Below are 17,500 nucleotides of genomic sequence, written 5' to 3'. Positions count from 1 at the left end.
TGTCCTCCTCTTCCGCCTGTTCTGCCTGGGTGAGGACGACGTGCTTCCCACAGACTCTGTCTATCGGGTCCTCCTCTGTATCAGAAGACATGCCGAGACCCTCGTCCGCCATCTCGTCATCTCCCTGCTCAGCCGACGACTCCTCCTCCTCCTCCTCCTCCTCACGCGACTGCTCTTCCTCAACTGCAAATATGTAATTGTACTAATCACAAACATATCTACACAACAATAGTTTTTTTTTTTTTTACCAGGTTTGTCATCATTGTTTAAGTGTGTGTTCAAGTACTGTACCTTTCTGCACGTAGTAGTCCCTGGCAGTGAAGCTGGTGGACTGGCACATGGCGTACTCGACACCAAGGAGCTCCTCCTCGTCGGGGTGCTCGTACGCTTCGGGGACCGGCATCGGTGCAGCAAAGTTGGGCTCTAGGACGTGCTCCTTGCCGAAGAGAACCTCGGCATGCTGGTTGACGCGCTGGATCTGCCGCACGTCCAAGCACGACGTCTGCCGGCCATGACCACCAGTGACACGGAGCGATGCCATGCGGTGGTTCCACTGCACGGCAAAGGACACCAAGTATACCTGAAACACATTTCCATTTTGACTGTTATTGTGTACAATGTTTACAAGTGATGACTGGAGCTGTGAAATAAAATGTATCATTGAAATCATCATTGACACTTTTCTTTTTAAATTATACTGTATGATGTGCTATATGAACATGTGTCTGCAATAAAGCTTTATATATATTATGTTTTAATCACTCACTTGGAATGGCATAATCCCACATCGCTGTGAAGGGACGGTGTTGAACAGGTGGGCGTGCAACCCCTCCAGAGAGTTGCTGCCTCGCCGGCACTTGTGCTTGTTCAGTCGGACGCCGTTCATCACCACCACCTTCACAGACACATACAGCGGTATGCCAGGGGGATCCTGTAACACACAACATATTGCAAGGTCCTTATTTATTCTGGTGTCCTTTTGAAATGTTGCCATATACAAGTTTGAATGGTTTTGACACACGATGACCGCAAAGACATTAACCCACCTGCATGCAATTGAGGTGCTTGCTCGCAATTGCCCAGTGAGCGTCGACTGCCTCTGGCGACTTGAACAGGTGAATGCCATCGATGTCAAGGCCGGCTGGTCCCCGGAACTCAGCAAGGATGGACTCTATCACCAAAGCAGTCTCCTGTAACACATAGGATATATTCTCAGCGTCGAGTGTTTAATAGATCTGGATCAGTTGAATCCATATGTGAATATGAAAGCCACACTTACCACAACCCCACGGGTAATACGCCTCACATACGACCTGATCTGATGAGGCTTGAGGAAGGCCATCATCTCCTCATCAGAGTACCTGCCGTAGAGCTCTGGGTTACCGTTCCTGACCGCCTGGACCAGGAGCATCATGTCCGCCTTGTTGTAGGCGAGCACGGCACCCGCCATGGCACTCATGAAAGCCCCGTACTTGGCGTGGCTCTGCTTGATCACGACGGCGTCCCAGCGGTGCAGCCAGTGGCGGATGTCCAGCCTGATGACGGTACCCCTCTTCACCCAGTCACCAAACAGATTCTCCAAGAACGACGAACCGCTGTCACTGAAAATGATATCATGACATTTTGTGTAGGTGTGTTAACATGTTGGATTATCCATTTCATCATAGGTTTCAACTGCTATTGAACTCACCGACAGCAGTTGTTGTCCGCGTACACCACCTTTGGAGCAGGAGCGTTGGCACGGCGAAAGCGGGCGACCAGACCTCTGGCCATGCGTGCGTAGCACCCCTCAGACTCGGACGCCACCACCACTGTGGTCAAGAACTGACCCCACTCATTCAGCACGCTGGTGACGTACTGCATGGTGCCCTGGCCGTCGCCGTAGATCTTCTTGAGAATCTATAACAACAAAGCAGAACATTCATTGCGTGGTGTTTATCAACAGTCAGTCTGTTCCATATGATCACAAGTACTTTATGCTGTACATACTTTCCTCGTGCCGTCGATACACAAGATTTCCCCAGTCGTACTGAGGATTTGGTCCCTGTACACGGGCATCTTCTCCATCTCCAGGATCAGTTGCGCACGCCTCAGGACCCGAGCAGAAGGAAGGGGAGACGGGGCGATGGGAGGGGTGTAAGTGCCGGCTGCTCTGGCAAACGACAGGATGCCTCGCTGAGACGAAGACGATCCAGCCGCCGACGTGTGGGCATCGTACAGGAGAGTCTGGTACAGGTCCCGACGCTCCACGTACCACTCGTCATGGCCCTGCTGCAGCAGCCTCTGCACCTTGTTCATTGAGACAGCGTTGAGTCGGTCGCTCATCAGGGTGACCACACTCCTGTCAACAGCACGCTTGCCGCAGATTATGGCAGGGAACATGCTTCTGACGGCCGGGGCGAGGTTCATCAGAATTTTCGGACTGTACGCCAGCCATGTGTACTGCTGCTGGGCACGGTGGGCGCCGTCCTCCTCGTCGTCGTCACTGTCGTCCGCGTGTGCCTGGCTCGGCTCCTCCCTCAGCTTGAGACAGTGTTTGCACATCAACCTCTCGGTCAGCAGGGTGTAATGGAAGTTCATGCCGCACACTTGCCTGGCGTAGCTGCCGTACCCTCTCTTTTCCAGGTAGTACTCTGGTGGTGCAGGGCAGTTGGTGTTGGGGCAGCGGATCAATGCCTTCATCACGCCGACCGGGCGCCAGAAGAAGGCAGGGGAGGTGAAGAAGGAGAGCATATTGGGCACAGCTCCCTTGACGGCCATAGGAGGTGGGGGCGGATGGAAGTCCATCTTCTCCTTAAAGAGCTTCCTCTCGGCCATCTCTCCCCTGACATTCTTGTACTTGGACGCCCTCTCGAACAGCCCGTAGGTCTCGTTGGTCTTCAACCACTTGATGTTCGCGGGGGCTATACCAAGGGCTTGGGCGGATTCAGGCGGCTGCTCCCAGAACTTCTGCCAGCCCTCCAGCACGACGCCACCGGGTTCCGAGGTCTCTCGGAGGGACGAGGGTCCGGGCCTGTCGTCCTGGCACACAGAGCTGGCGAGGTCTCCCCAGGTGGTCAGCTGCGTGCTGACCGACGCCTCAGACCTGTCCAGGACACTCTCTGAAGAGGAGAACACCACAAAAATGTATCAGCTGCACTGCTCGATACATACTGATGAATTTCACGTGGCACAAACACAAGTCCTAGCAGCTCCACAGCATACTACAAAGCCATTTCAGCATAATACTACTATACCTGCAGCAGCCAATAACTCTGCATCGCTGGCGTAGTTGAGGTCCTGCTGAGAGAGGTTGGGGATGGTCGGAGGAGCCCGGTCTGTCTTCGATTGCGCTTTCTGCAGAAAATAAAACACAACCATAGAATAATCTCATAAAATAATACTTTTACTAATACTGGTTACTGCTTAACATCAATTACTCAGGTCTAAAAGGTAACTGAGTTTATCTTACCTTCAACCTCCTGTCAAGGTTCCATGTGACAGGAGGGAACTCTCTGGCGTACTCGAGCAGTCGCTCCTTCTGCCACTTCAGCAGCTCGTTCTGCTCTCCCTGCTGGCAGTACTGGAACAGCAACCACACCAGCCAGCCGACATCGTTTTCTAAAAGCCACCTGAAGGTCTGACCGGTGTACTTCCCGAACACGATGACCAGCTGACCTTTCCACAGCTCACCCCCGGACCTCTTGGCAGCCGCCTCTGCTGTCTTGGGATCCAGCCATGTAGGGTCAACAATGGTGCTGGGGGCCTCTGCCACAGACTTTGCTGCCTCTGTACACTGCAGCCTGGCCTCTCCTTGCCGGTACAAAACGATGTTGGGGTACTGGTGTTGCTGTTGATGGCTGACCAGCAATGATTTGGTGGTCAAGCTCTTCCTGCAGACATCACAGTCAAAGGTCTCCCTGGCGATGGCATGGATCTTCAGATGCCTCGTCAGGTTGGACTTTTCAGTGAAAGTCTTGTCGCACACGTCGCATCGATGTCTAGGCTTCTCCATGTTTCATCTGGTACAGTAAAACATGAATAAATGAGTAAAACTAAAAGCAGATGAGGGCTTAAATAAATTTTTAGAGACCCTGCAGCCCTCGTAAAAGTAGTAACCAAAAACAGCCCATTCATTCATCACTTTGTTTTTAGAATGCAAATCGCGGTTGTCATGTTTACACTTCTAAAGCATATTTACACATCGAATTTCAACTCCACACTGTTGTAACACCATCTCTATGGTCTTAAGAAGTGAGCTAGAGTGTCTTATCACGTTTTTGAAGTATTTCCAGGCATCGTCAGGTCATTACAGCGGCGATTGGTAGCTCATTCATTCAGTATTCGCTGAGTTTTGTTTCAGTTTATAGACGTGCTCAAGAAAAAAAAGTTCACTGAGACAGAGAGGCAGAACGCACACCCTGTTTATTTTCTTTATTTTACAAAAGCACAATATTTTGATTTGATTGTAAGTGGACACATACAAAAGTAGACATATCACAGATTCTTTTTTCATATTTCTGTTTTCTTGCGTGACCATAAATGACGGGAGTAATTTAAGTTTATTGTGCTACTATGTGAAGAAAATCCAGCAAAACGCGCCGGCGAGTCCACACAGTAGTAGTACATTCTTCAAGGTCTCAACATGTAAAATCAATAGTCTGGTCGCATTTTAAACGCATTTCAGCTATTTTAATGTAAACAAGCAGTGCTAGCCTAGCCAATTGGTGGCAGAAAATTAGTGTCAGTACGGCGCTAACGAGATATTATCATATATGATAAAAAATATTATCATTGAATATCAGGCAAATTATCCAAAAATATATCGAGTTTCATTCATTACTTAGCACATAATTATACCAAACGTACCTGAGAGTAAAAATACAGTCCAATCGGTCATCAATAACGCCGACCACAATAAATTATATGGCCGCCAGTATTTTTATAAAACAGCTCACACGCTCACACAGCTAGATGACGTTTTCCGATCTTCGCTCAATGATTGGTCTGTTGAGCGCTGAGCTCTGCTCAGCATTGCTCAACCATTGGCTGATCGCTGCTCAGCATTGCTCAACCATTGGACGGCTGACGATCGCTTAAGTACTTGGAGGGGAATTTGCTTGGGAATACCAGGTGCTGTAAGCTTTTTAGTTTACTTCACTAATGTTCTAACCTTTTAAATAGCCCGTTTTTGGCAGCAGATTTCGCTTACGGCCATACCACTTTGAGGGCGCTAGTGAGTAGCACGTTCCAGGAAGTGTTTGGCTGCAGTGGGTGAGAGAGGCTCACCAAACTTTTTGTGTTTGTTTTTTGACGTTTAAGTCTTTATTTTCATCAGTGGTTAGTTTGTTTGTTTGTTTCAGTTCTTCCTCCCAGCAGCTTGCGCTGTTGGGAAGGAACTTCAGTTTTTTTGCGTCTTTTGTTATTTGTTATTTTATTTGTTTTCCTTTTTGTTTATAATGGATGGATCCACGGTGACGGACATTGCAATGGCGGAGGAAATACGGCTTGGAAATGACAATGGACTGGCTAAAAGACAACGAGATGGTAAAGAAAAGGATAATGAAAGAAGAAAAGAGAATGTGAAAAGAGTGTACATGAAGGAAGCGACGGTGACGGTGGAAGTAGGACAAGTGAAAGATGTGAGGGCGGCAGATATTATCAAAGCAGTGACGGAGCGGATTGGTGAAGGAAGGATACTAGCGGTCAGACCCAAACAAACTAAGGAGTACGAGGTGACGCTGGAGCATGAAGACGACACAGAGATTTTAATGGATGGATTGACAATTAATGGAATTAACTTTGAGGTAAAGAGACTGCAAAACCGAGACTACGTTGTCTCCTTCATGCATCTGCCCGTCTACATTGCTGATGAGGAGATTGTTAACAAATTGGAAGGATGGGGAGTTCTCCCAATATCTAAAATAAAAAGACGAGTGTATCCGGGCACCAACATTGAGGATGGGACAAGGTTTGTCAGAACACGTTTCCCAAAAGAAGTTGCCTCCCTCCCATACAGTACAAGAATGGAAACGGCAGAGGGCCCACAATATTTCCGGGTGATGCACAGCCACCAGGTGAAGACCTGTCGGCTGTGCATGAGCCCGGACCATGTGGTGAAGGATTGCCCGGAGTTCAAGTGTTTTAAGTGTGAGGAGAGGGGGCACTTCGCGAGAGACTGCAATGCAGTAAGGTGCCCGGATTGTAATTTGGTTTTAAATAAGTGTGAGTGTTGGATGGGAAATGAGGAGGAGGATGACGAGCAGCAAGTGGACGGGCAGATGCATGAACGAGACAATGTGCAGCGAGAAGAGGAAACAATACAAGAGGGCGAAACAACAGAGACCAAGGACACTGAACAGCATGAAGAGGAACATAATGATCAAGAGGAACAATCACAACAGGATGGAGTTATATGGACACAATTGGATTTGACGGACAATTTGCAAAACGACATGGAGACAATAGAACTTGACGAACAAGCGGTTGGAATGGAAAGCGAAGAGGGGAAAGAAAAGGAGGACAAACAAGTGAAATCAACGAAAAGAAGAAGGCCAATAAAGGTAACACCAAATTTAAACACTGCCAGGAAAAAAGTAATTAAAAAAGACTCTATTGAGACTGGGAATAAGTTTGACGTGCTAAAGGACTTGAAGGAGATGGACTAAGATGATGGATCTTATAAACATTTTTATATGTTTTATGCTGTTAAGAATTGTTACTTTTAATGCAAGAGGACTTTCAGATATAAGAAAATTTGAGAAAATGAAGGAAATGTTCAAAGGTGAAGATGTGATTTTATTACAAGAGACTAACTGGAAGGAAGGTTTTATGATTGAAATTACGAAAAGGTGGAATGGAGAGATCTTATATAATAATGGGGATGTTAAGCAGGGCAGAGGTGTAGCGGTTTTAATAAAGGAAAACAGTGGTGTAATATGTAAAAAAATATGCAATGATAAAGAAGGGAAATGTATGGCTATAGAAATGATTTTTGAGGGAAAAGCAGTAGTTGTGGTTAACGTTCATGCGCCAAATGAAGAGAATGAAAAGAAAGAGTATTTTAGTGTTTTACGAGAATTTTTAAAGAAATACAAAGAAGTTATTATGATGGGTGATTTTAATACTGTTTTTAGCAAATTTGAAATGGGTGAGGGAATGGTTTTTAAAAGTGACAAAGGAAGAAAAGAATTGAAATTATTAATGGAAGAAAACAACATGATTGATATATGGCGAGAAAGAAATGAAAAAATTAGAGAATATTCAAGGAGGCAATTAGTGGGGAATTTTATGTGCAAAACAAGAATTGATTTTATCTTATGTACAAGGAACGTGGAAGGTTTTATTTGTAATATTAAATATGAGGAATCAAGCCTAAGCGATCATAAACCAATTTTTATGCAATTAGACTGGAGTTCTGTGAAAAGAGGGCCAGGAGTATGGGTTTTAAACACAGAGATTTTAAAGAATGAAGATTATATTTTAAGTGTTAAAGGAATTATTGAAACGGAAAAGGAGAACGAAATGTACATTGAGGATAAAAGAATATGGTGGGAAAATACTAAATATTTAGTTAAAAAGTTTACAATAAAGTACTGCAAGTTAATAGAGAAAAGTAAGAGAAACAAGGAGAGAGAAATAAGAGAAAAATTGAAAAATGAATTAAATGAGAATGGAAAAGATATACAAAAAATAAAAGAATTAGAGGGAATACTGAAAGAAATGGAAGAGGAAAAATATGAAGGAGCAAGACTTAGAAGTAAAGCAAAATACACAGTGGAGGGCGAAAAATGTACAAAGTTTTTCTTTGATCTAGAAAAAAGAAGGGGGAAAGCGGAAATGATAAAAGAAATAAGAGGAAATAATGGAGTAGTTGTAGAAACAAATGAGGAGATATTAAAAGAAATAAAAACATACTATGAGAAATTGTTTAGTACAGAGGGGGTGAAAGAAGTAGAGAAACAGGAGTTACTGAAACAAATAAAAACAACAGTTGGAGAAGTTGACAAAAAAGAGTGTGATGAAGAGATAAAAGAAGAAGAGATAAAAAGAGCAATAAGTGAATTAAATAAAAAGAAAAGTCCAGGTATAGATGGTTTGGGGAGTGAATTTTATATAGTTTTAAAAGATTTTTTAACTAATATTTTAAAAGAAGTTTATGTAGATATTTTTAATAAAGGAGAACTGAATCAAAGAATGGGAATGGGTTTAATGAAGTTGATCTACAAGCGAAAAGGGGAGAAGATAGAGTTAAAGAACTACAGACCAATTACGATGCTTAATACTGATTTAAAGATTTTATCCAAAATTTTATCCAACAGATTAAAGGAAGTAATGCCGAGTATAATTAAAACTAACCAAGTGTACGGAGTAAAAGGAAGAAACATAGCAGATACAACAATTAGTATAAAAGATATAATAAGATACATACATGAAAAGAACAAAGATGGGTTTATAATCAGTTTAGATTTTGAGAAAGCATTTGACAGGGTAGAACATAGCTTTTTATTTGATGTTTTAAAGAGTTTTGGTTTCGGAGAGAATTTTATTAAATGGATTAGGATTTTATATAAAGGTGCAGTAACAAAAATTAAATGTAATGGTTTTTTAACAGAGTGTTTTAAATTAACCAGATCAATAAGACAAGGATGTCCGCTGTCAGCTCTTTTATATTCTCTAGTTGCGGAACCATTGGGACTCACTGTAAAACAAGAGGAGGGAATAAAAGGGATACGCATTGAGGGAGAAGAGAATAAAATCTTTCAATATGCGGATGATACAACGTTATTGGTAAAAGATCTGGGGAGTGTAAAAAAAGCAATGCAAATCATACAAAAGTTTTGTAGGGGATCAGGAGCTAAAGTAAATGAGGATAAAACGGTATATATGAGATTTGGAGGGACGACAATTTTAACAGAGCATTTTAGTTTTAAGGAGACAAAAGAAATAAAGATTTTAGGTGTTTTAATGGGGAAGGACGAGAAGAAAGCAGAAGGAGCTATGTGGGAGGAAATTTTAGGAGGAATTGAAAGAAGATTGACTTTTTGGAAAATGAGAACATTAACTTTGAAGGGGAAGGTTTTAGTTCTGAATGTTTTAATGATTTCTAAACTATGGTATATCTTATACACGTCATCTATGCCATTGTGGGCAGAAAAAAGGCTGAAAAAATGTTTTTTAGAGTTTTTATGGGAAGGGAAGCCGCCAAGAATAGCATATAATACTTTAATAGGAGCAGTGGGGAACGGAGGACTAGGATTAATGGATGCGGAACAAAGAAAAAACAGCTTAAGAGTGAAAATGATAAAAAAATACTTGGATGAAGAAAATAAAGCGGCATGGAAAAGAACAATGGGTTTTTTTTTAAGTAAGTGTAGTAATTTTAATCTTGGGGACAACATATTGTGGATGAGAACAAAAAATTGGATGATGGAGGGATTGCCAGATTTTTACAAAGAAATGATGAGTGCCTGGGGCAAATTTTTAACTAGTGTACATTTTAAACCACAAGGTAGAGAGAACATTTTAAATCAGCCTTTATTCTTAAACAACAGCATTTTAAATCAAGGGAAAGAGATATTTTATAAGAAATGGTGGGAGCTGGGGATTACAAGAGTAAGAGATGTTTTATATGAGTTTAAAGAGGGATTTTTACCAATACAATACATTGTGGATGTAATGGAGGAGGCAAAGGAGGATTTTAGCAGACAAGAGATAACAAACAAATATGATGTAATTAAGGCCGCTATACCTCAAGAGTGGATAAAGAGAATTGAAAACATGGAAGAAGAGAAACAAGAAAAAGATATAAAAGTGAGGCTGGAGGAAAAATTGTTTGCTTTTAAAGAATGTACTGTGAAAATGATTTACTGTTTTTTTAGAGATGGTGTTTTTAAAGAGCCGATTGCAAATGGATACTGGTTGCAGAAATTTAAAGATTTAAAAACAGAGTGTATATGGAGAAATATGGGGGGGAGGTGTGTGGAAACAAAATTGGGATGTTTGGAGTATTTTATAAGGCATAAAGTGGTTTTTACTGAGGCTATTTTAAATAAAATAGGAATTGAACAAAATGCTTTGTGCAAAGTGTGCCAGGAAAAGGACGAGTGGATTTTACATATGTTTTTATATTGTAAAGAACTGGAGGAATTTTTAAGGAAATGCAAAGGTTTAATTAAAGATGTGACTGAAGAGTGGGATGAAAATGTAATGGAATGGAACAGAGTGGTGATGTTTGGTTGGGAAAAGAAGTGTCATAACAAAAGTTTTATTAATCTGTGTGTAATGTTAATGAAAAGTGCAATATGGGAGAGAAGAACTGTGGCTAAAAAAGAAAAAATTGTGTTGGATGTTTGGAGTGTGTTTAAAAGGAAAACGGAGCTATATATTGAAAGATTGTATGTGTATTTTAAAGGTGAAAATATGTTGGATGCTTTTTATTGTGTTTTTACCCCAAAAGTTTGTTGTGTTTTAAAAGATTTAATGTGGAAGTTGCCAGGAAGTGAAGGTGATTTTTAAACGATGTATGTAAAAGAAAGATATGTGATGTAGAGATGATTGTAGAGGAAAATATGTATTTTTTATTGTATTTATCTGTATTGTATTTTATTGGTTGAAATTTTTTAATAAAAAAAAAAAAAAAAAGAACGCCCGATCTCGTCTGATCTCGGAAGCTAAGCAGAGTCGGGCCTGGTTAGTACTTGGATGGGAGACCGCCTGGGAATACCAGGTGCTGTAAGCTTTTTAGTTTACTTCACTAATGTTCTAACCTTTTAAATAGCCCGTTTTTGGCAGCAGATTTCGCTTACGGCCATACCACTTTGAGAACGCCCGATCTCGTCTGATCTCGGAAGCTAAGCAGAGTCGGGCCTGGTTAGTACTTGGGTGGGAGACCGCCTGGGAATACCAGGTGCTGTAAGCTTTTTAGTTTACTTCACTAATGTTCTAACCTTTTAAATAGCCCGTTTTTGGCAGCAGATTTCGCTTACGGCCATACCACTTTGAGAACGCCCGATCTCGTCTGATCTCGGAAGCTAAGCAGAGTCGGGCCTGGTTAGTACTTGGATGGGAGACCGCCTGGGAATACCAGGTGCTGTAAGCTTTTTAGTTTACTTCACTAATGTTCTAACCTTTTAAATAGCCTGTTTTTGGCAGCAGATTTCGCTTACGGCCATACCACTTTGAGAACGCCCGATCTCGTCTGATCTCGGAAGCTAAGCAGAGTCGGGCCTGGTTAGTACTTGGATGGGAGACCGCCTGGGAATACCAGGTGCTGTAAGCTTTTTAGTTTACTTTACTAATGTTCTAACCTTTTAAATAGCCCGTTTTTGGCAGCAGATTTCGCTTACGGCCATACCACTTTGAGAACGCCCGATCTCGTCTGATCTCGGAAGCTAAGCAGAGTCGGGCCTGGTTAGTACTTGGATGGGAGACCGCCTGGGAATACCAGGTGCTGTAAGCTTTTTAGTTTACTTCACTAATGTTCTAACCTTTTAAATAGCCTGTTTTTGGCAGCAGATTTCGCTTACGGCCATACCACTTTGAGAACGCCCGATCTCGTCTGATCTCGGAAGCTAAGCAGAGTCGGGCCTGGTTAGTACTTGGATGGGAGACCGCCTGGGAATACCAGGTGCTGTAAGCTTTTTAGTTTACTTCACTAATGTTCTAACCTTTTAAATAGCCTGTTTTTGGCAGCAGATTTCGCTTACGGCCATACCCCTTTGAGAACGCCCGATCTCGTCTGATCTCGGAAGCTAAGCAGAGTCGGGCCTGGTTAGTACTTGGATGGGAGACCGCCTGGGAATACCAGGTGCTGTAAGCATTTTTGTTTAAAAAAAAAAAAAAAAAAAAAAAAGAGTCTAAGAGTTTGTTCAAAATGACAAAAATTGTCTCTGAGTTTCTTCAAAAAGCCCAGTCTTGGGAGCAGAGTTTCTTCAGAAAATCTGAAAAATCTATGAATTTCTTCAAAAAGCCTGTTTTTGGCAGCAGATTTCGCTTACGGCCATACCACTTTGAGAACGCCCGATCTCGTCTGATCTCGGAAGCTAAGCAGAGTCGGGCCTGGTTAGTACTTGGATGGGAGACCGCCTGGGAATACCAGGTGCTGTAAGCTTTTTAGTTTACTTCACTAATGTTCTAACCTTTTAAATAGCCTGTTTTTGGCAGCAGATTTCGCTTACGGCCATACCACTTTGAGAACGCCCGATCTCGTCTGATCTCGGAAGCTAAGCAGAGTCGGGCCTGGTTAGTACTTGGATGGGAGACCGCCTGGGAATACCAGGTGCTGTAAGCTTTTTAGTTTACTTCACTAATGTTCTAACCTTTTAAATAGCCCGTTTTTGGCAGCAGATTTCGCTTACGGCCATACCACTTTGAGAACGCCCGATCTCGTCTGATCTCGGAAGCTAAGCAGAGTCGGGCCTGGTTAGTACTTGGATGGGAGACCGCCTGGGAATACCAGGTGCTGTAAGCTTTTTAGTTTACTTCACTAATGTTCTAACCTTTTAAATAGCCTGTTTTTGGCAGCAGATTTCGCTTACGGCCATACCACTTTGAGAACGCCCGATCTCGTCTGATCTCGGAAGCTAAGCAGAGTCGGGCCTGGTTAGTACTTGGATGGGAGACCGCCTGGGAATACCAGGTGCTGTAAGCATTTTTGTTTAAAAAAAAAAAAAAAAAAAAAAAAGAGTCTAAGAGTTTGTTCAAAATGACAAAAATTGTCTCTGAGTTTCTTCAAAAAGCCCAGTCTTGGGAGCAGAGTTTCTTCAGAAAATCTGAAAAATCTATGAATTTCTTCAAAAAGCCTGTTTTTGGCAGCAGATTTCGCTTACGGCCATACCACTTTGAGAACGCCCGATCTCGTCTGATCTCGGAAGCTAAGCAGAGTCGGGCCTGGTTAGTACTTGGATGGGAGACCGCCTGGGAATACCAGGTGCTGTAAGCTTTTTAGTTTACTTCACTAATGTTCTAACCTTTTAAATAGCCCGTTTTTGGCAGCAGATTTCGCTTACGGCCATACCACTTTGAGGGCGCTAGAGAGCTCACAGGAAGTGACGTGGCAGTAGTTGGGAGAGGAAGGCTCTCCTCCATTTTGTTTTGTTTCAATTTTTGTTTGTTTGTTTTTTAGTGTATTTTGTTTGTTTTTTTGGCATTTTTTTCTTTTTTTGAAAAACCACCTAACAGCAGCATATCGCTGTCTGGAGGGTGGTTGATCTTTTCTTTTCCCCAAATGGACGGATTATCTGGTATCGACTCGGAACTGGCTGGAGAGACACGAATGGCAAACGACACTGGACTGGCAGGAGGAACACGTACGGCAAACGACACTGGACTGGCAGGAGGAACACGTACGGCAAACGACACTGGACTGGCTGGAGGAACACGCACGGAAAACGACACTGGACTGGCAGGAGGAACACGCACGGCAAACGACACTGGACTGGCTAGAGGAAGACGCACGGCAAACGACAATGGATTGGATAATCGACCACGAGTCAGAAACGGAAAAAACCAAGATGTAAGAGAGAAGTTAAATGAAAGAAAATATTTAAAGGAGGCTACAGTGATTGTGAATGTAGAGAATGTGATCGAGGTAAGAGCGGAAGATATCATCAAAGTAGTAACGGAACAATGTGGACATGGGCAAATTTTAGCACTAAGGCCAGGACAAGGAAAGGAATACGAACTGACAATGGAAAAAGAAGAAATGTGTGACAAACTGACTGATGGACTGGTAATAAAAGGAGTGAAATGTGAAGTAAAAAATCTGCAAAATCGAGACTATGTTGTTTCCTTCATGCACCTGCCCGTCTACCTTGATGACAAAGACATTTTGGGAAAATTAGAAGGATGGGGAGTTAATCCCGTTTCAAAAATAAAAAGAAGATTCTACCCGAGCACTGACATTGAGGACGGAACAAGGTTCCTAAAAGTGAATTTCCCCAAGGAAGTGGCATCGTTGCCATACAGCACTAGGCTGGAAACAGCAGAAGGGCAGCAGCATTTTAGGGTGGTGCACAGTCACCAGGTGAAGACCTGTAGGCTGTGCATGAGCCCAGAACACATGCTAAAGGAATGCCCGGATTTTAAGTGCTATAAATGTGAGGAGAGGGGACACTTTGCAAGAGATTGCAACGCTGTCAGATGCCCGGATTGCAAAGAAACTTTAAACAAATGTGAGTGTTGGATGGAGGAAGAGGCAGGAGGTAGGAAAAATCAGGTGGACGGACAGGTGCATGAAGGAAACAATGAGGAGGAAGGACAAATCGATGAAGGACAAGAGGAAGAAAACGTACAACAAAAAGGAGGAGGAACGAGCAACAGAGAGGAAGGAGAAGGCGAAAAAGAGATCGATAAAGATAAAGAACAAACAATGGAGCAGGACACGCAATGGACAGCAATGGAAATATCAGACAGTTTTAAAAGTTATCGGGATGACGTGGAGAAAGATGGAAAAGGAAGGAAGGATCAAAGTAAAGAGATGGAAAGTGAAGAAGAAATAACAATGGACAATATGGACAAAGACAGAGGGGGAAGAGGACAAATAAGAAGGAGATCATTAAAGGTAACACCGAATTTGGAAAATGCAAGAAAAAGGACTATGACAAGGAGCCAAGATGAAAGTGCAAACAGATATGAAGTGTTAAAGGGCCTGGAGGGAGAAAATGGAGAATAATGGTTTTTAGGTATTTATTTTTCTTTCTTTTAATGGTTTTAAGTTGTGTTACTTTTAATGCAAGGGGGCTGATGGACATGAGAAAATTTGAAAGAGTGAAAGAAAAGTGTAGAGGAGAAGATGTCATTGTTTTACAAGAAACAAATTGGAAAGAGAGTGTGATGATGGAATACAGAAAGAAATGGGAAGGGGATATTTTATATAATAATGGGGATGGTAGGCTTGGAAGAGGGGTGGCGTTTTTAATGAGAAAAGATGTTTTTAATACAACCAAAGTGGTGTACAAAGATAAGATGGGGAAATGCATGGCTGTGGAAGTAAATTATGAAGGACGTGAATTAATTTTAGTGAATGTACATGCACCAACAGAAGAGAAAGAAAAGAAAGAATTTTTTAACTGTTTAAGGAGTGTAATAAAGAAATATAAGGAAATAATAATGATGGGGGATTTTAACACAGTTTTTAGCAAACTAGACATGGCTGAGGGGATGGTTTTTAAATCGGACACAGGGAGGAAAGAATTAAACGAATTGATGAGAGAAAATAATTTAATAGATGTATGGAGGGAAAGAAATGGGGGGAAAAAGGTTTATTCAAGGAAGCAAATAGTGGGGCATTTTATATGTAAAACAAGAATTGATTATGTGCTATGTACAAGAAATGTGGAGAATTTTATTGAAAAAATCAGCTACGAAGAAACCAGTTTTAGTGATCATACGTTTTTACGTTTTAAAATTGATTGGAGCAATGTGCAAAGGGGACCGGGTACTTGGATTTTAAATACAGAGATTTTAAAGAATGAAGATTATGTTGCAGAGATAAAAGGAATCATAGAGAAAGAGAAGGATAATGCAATGTATGAAGAAGATAAAAGAATGTGGTGGGAGAATGTTAAATATCTAGTAAAAAAGTTTTCAATAAAGTATTGCAGAATCTTACAAATAAGTAAAAGACACAAAGAAAAAGAAATAAAGGAGACATTAGAAAGAGAATTAAATAATGAGAATAAAGACATAAAAAAGATAAAAGAAATAGAGGAGAAACTGAAAGAAATAGAAGAAAAAGAATATGAGGGGGCAAGATTAAGAAGTAAGTCCAAATATATGGTGGAGGGGGAGAAATGTACAAAGTTTTTTTTTGACTTGGAGAAAAAAAGGGCGAAAGTTGGAATAATAAAAGAAATAAAAGGGAGAAGTGGAGAGATTGTGGAGGGGAATGAAAAAGTGCTAGAAGAGATAAAGTTTTTTTATGAGGATCTTTTTAAAACAAGAGGAGTGGAAGAAGAGGAAAAAAGGAAACTGTTAAATTATATTGAAACAAATTTAAGTGAAGAGGATAAAAAAGAATGTGATGGGGAAATCAAGAACGAGGAGATCGAAAGAGCGATAGATCAACTAAATAAAAGGAAAAGCCCAGGGATAGATGGTTTGGGAAGTGAATTTTATATACGTTTTAAGGACATTTTAACAGAGATTTTAAAGGAGGTTTTTAAGGAAATTTTTAAAGAGGAAGAGATGAATGAAAGAATGGGAATGGGGCTGATGAAGTTAATATATAAAAGGAAAGGTGAACAAACTGATTTAAAAAACTACAGGCCAATAACAATGTTAAATACTGATTTAAAGATATTAGCAAAGATTTTAGCAAATAGGTTAAAAGAAGTGATGCCACAAATAATAAAAACAAATCAAGCATATGCAGTAAAAGGAAGAGACATAGCAGACATAACGATGAGTATAAGAGACACAATACAATACATAAAAGAAAAGAATGATGACGGATATTTGATCAGCTTAGATTTCGAAAAGGCTTTTGATAGAGTTGAGCATGAATATTTATTTGGGGTTTTAAATAGGTTTGGGTTTGGTGAGAATTTTATGAAATGGATAAAGATTTTATATAAGGGGGCTCTAACAAAAATAAAATGTAACGGGTTTTTAACGGAATGTTTTAAAATAACTAGATCAATTAGACAAGGATGTCCACTCTCAGCTTTATTATACTCTCTTGTAGCAGAACCTTTGGGCCTAGCAATACGAAAAGAAGAGAAAATAAAAGGAATACAAATACAGGAAAGCAAAGCAGAAGGGACAATTTTTCAATATGCGGATGACACAACAATAATAGTTAAAGAGAAAGAGAGTGTAAAACAAGTAATGAAGAAAGTACAAGAATTTTGCAAAGGATCAGGAAGTAAAATTAATGAGGACAAGACAGTGTATATGAAGTTTGGGGCAACGCCAGTTTTAACGGAATGTTTTAATTTTAAGGAAGTTGAAGAAATGAGGATTTTAGGGATTTTAATGGGAAAGGATGGGAGACAAGTAAGAGAAAAAATGTGGGAGGAATTGATAACAGGAATAGAGCGGAGGTTAAATTTTTGGAGAATGAGGGCTTTAAATTTGAAAGGGAAGGTTTTAGTATTGAATGTTTTAATGGTTTCAAAGCTGTGGTACGTTTTATATGTGACAGAAATGCCTTTGTGGGTAGAAGGGAGGTTGAAGAAATGTTTTCTCTGTTTTTTGTGGGAGGGTAAACCATCGAGAATAGCATACAACACTTTATTAGGACCATTAGAAGAGGGTGGGTTGGGGTTAATGGATATTAAACAAAGGAAAAACTGCTTAAGAGTTAAAATAGTCAAAAAATTGTTGCAGGAAGAAAATGAAACAGAATGGAAGAAAGTTATGAAATATTTTTTAAACAAATGTGGGAATTTTAATTTGGGGGAGGATATTTTATGGATGAAAACAAAAAACTGGATGGCGGAAGGATTACCTGACTTTTATAAGGAAATTTTAAGTGCTTGGGGGGATTTCTTAACTGTAATAGATTATAATCTGAAAG

This window comes from Rutilus rutilus (genome assembly GCF_951802725.1).
Source record: "Rutilus rutilus genome assembly, chromosome: 25".
NCBI lineage: Eukaryota > Metazoa > Chordata > Actinopteri > Cypriniformes > Leuciscidae > Rutilus > Rutilus rutilus.
The sequence above is the reverse complement of the archived record's forward strand: the minus strand, read 5'-3'. Positions refer to the sequence as shown.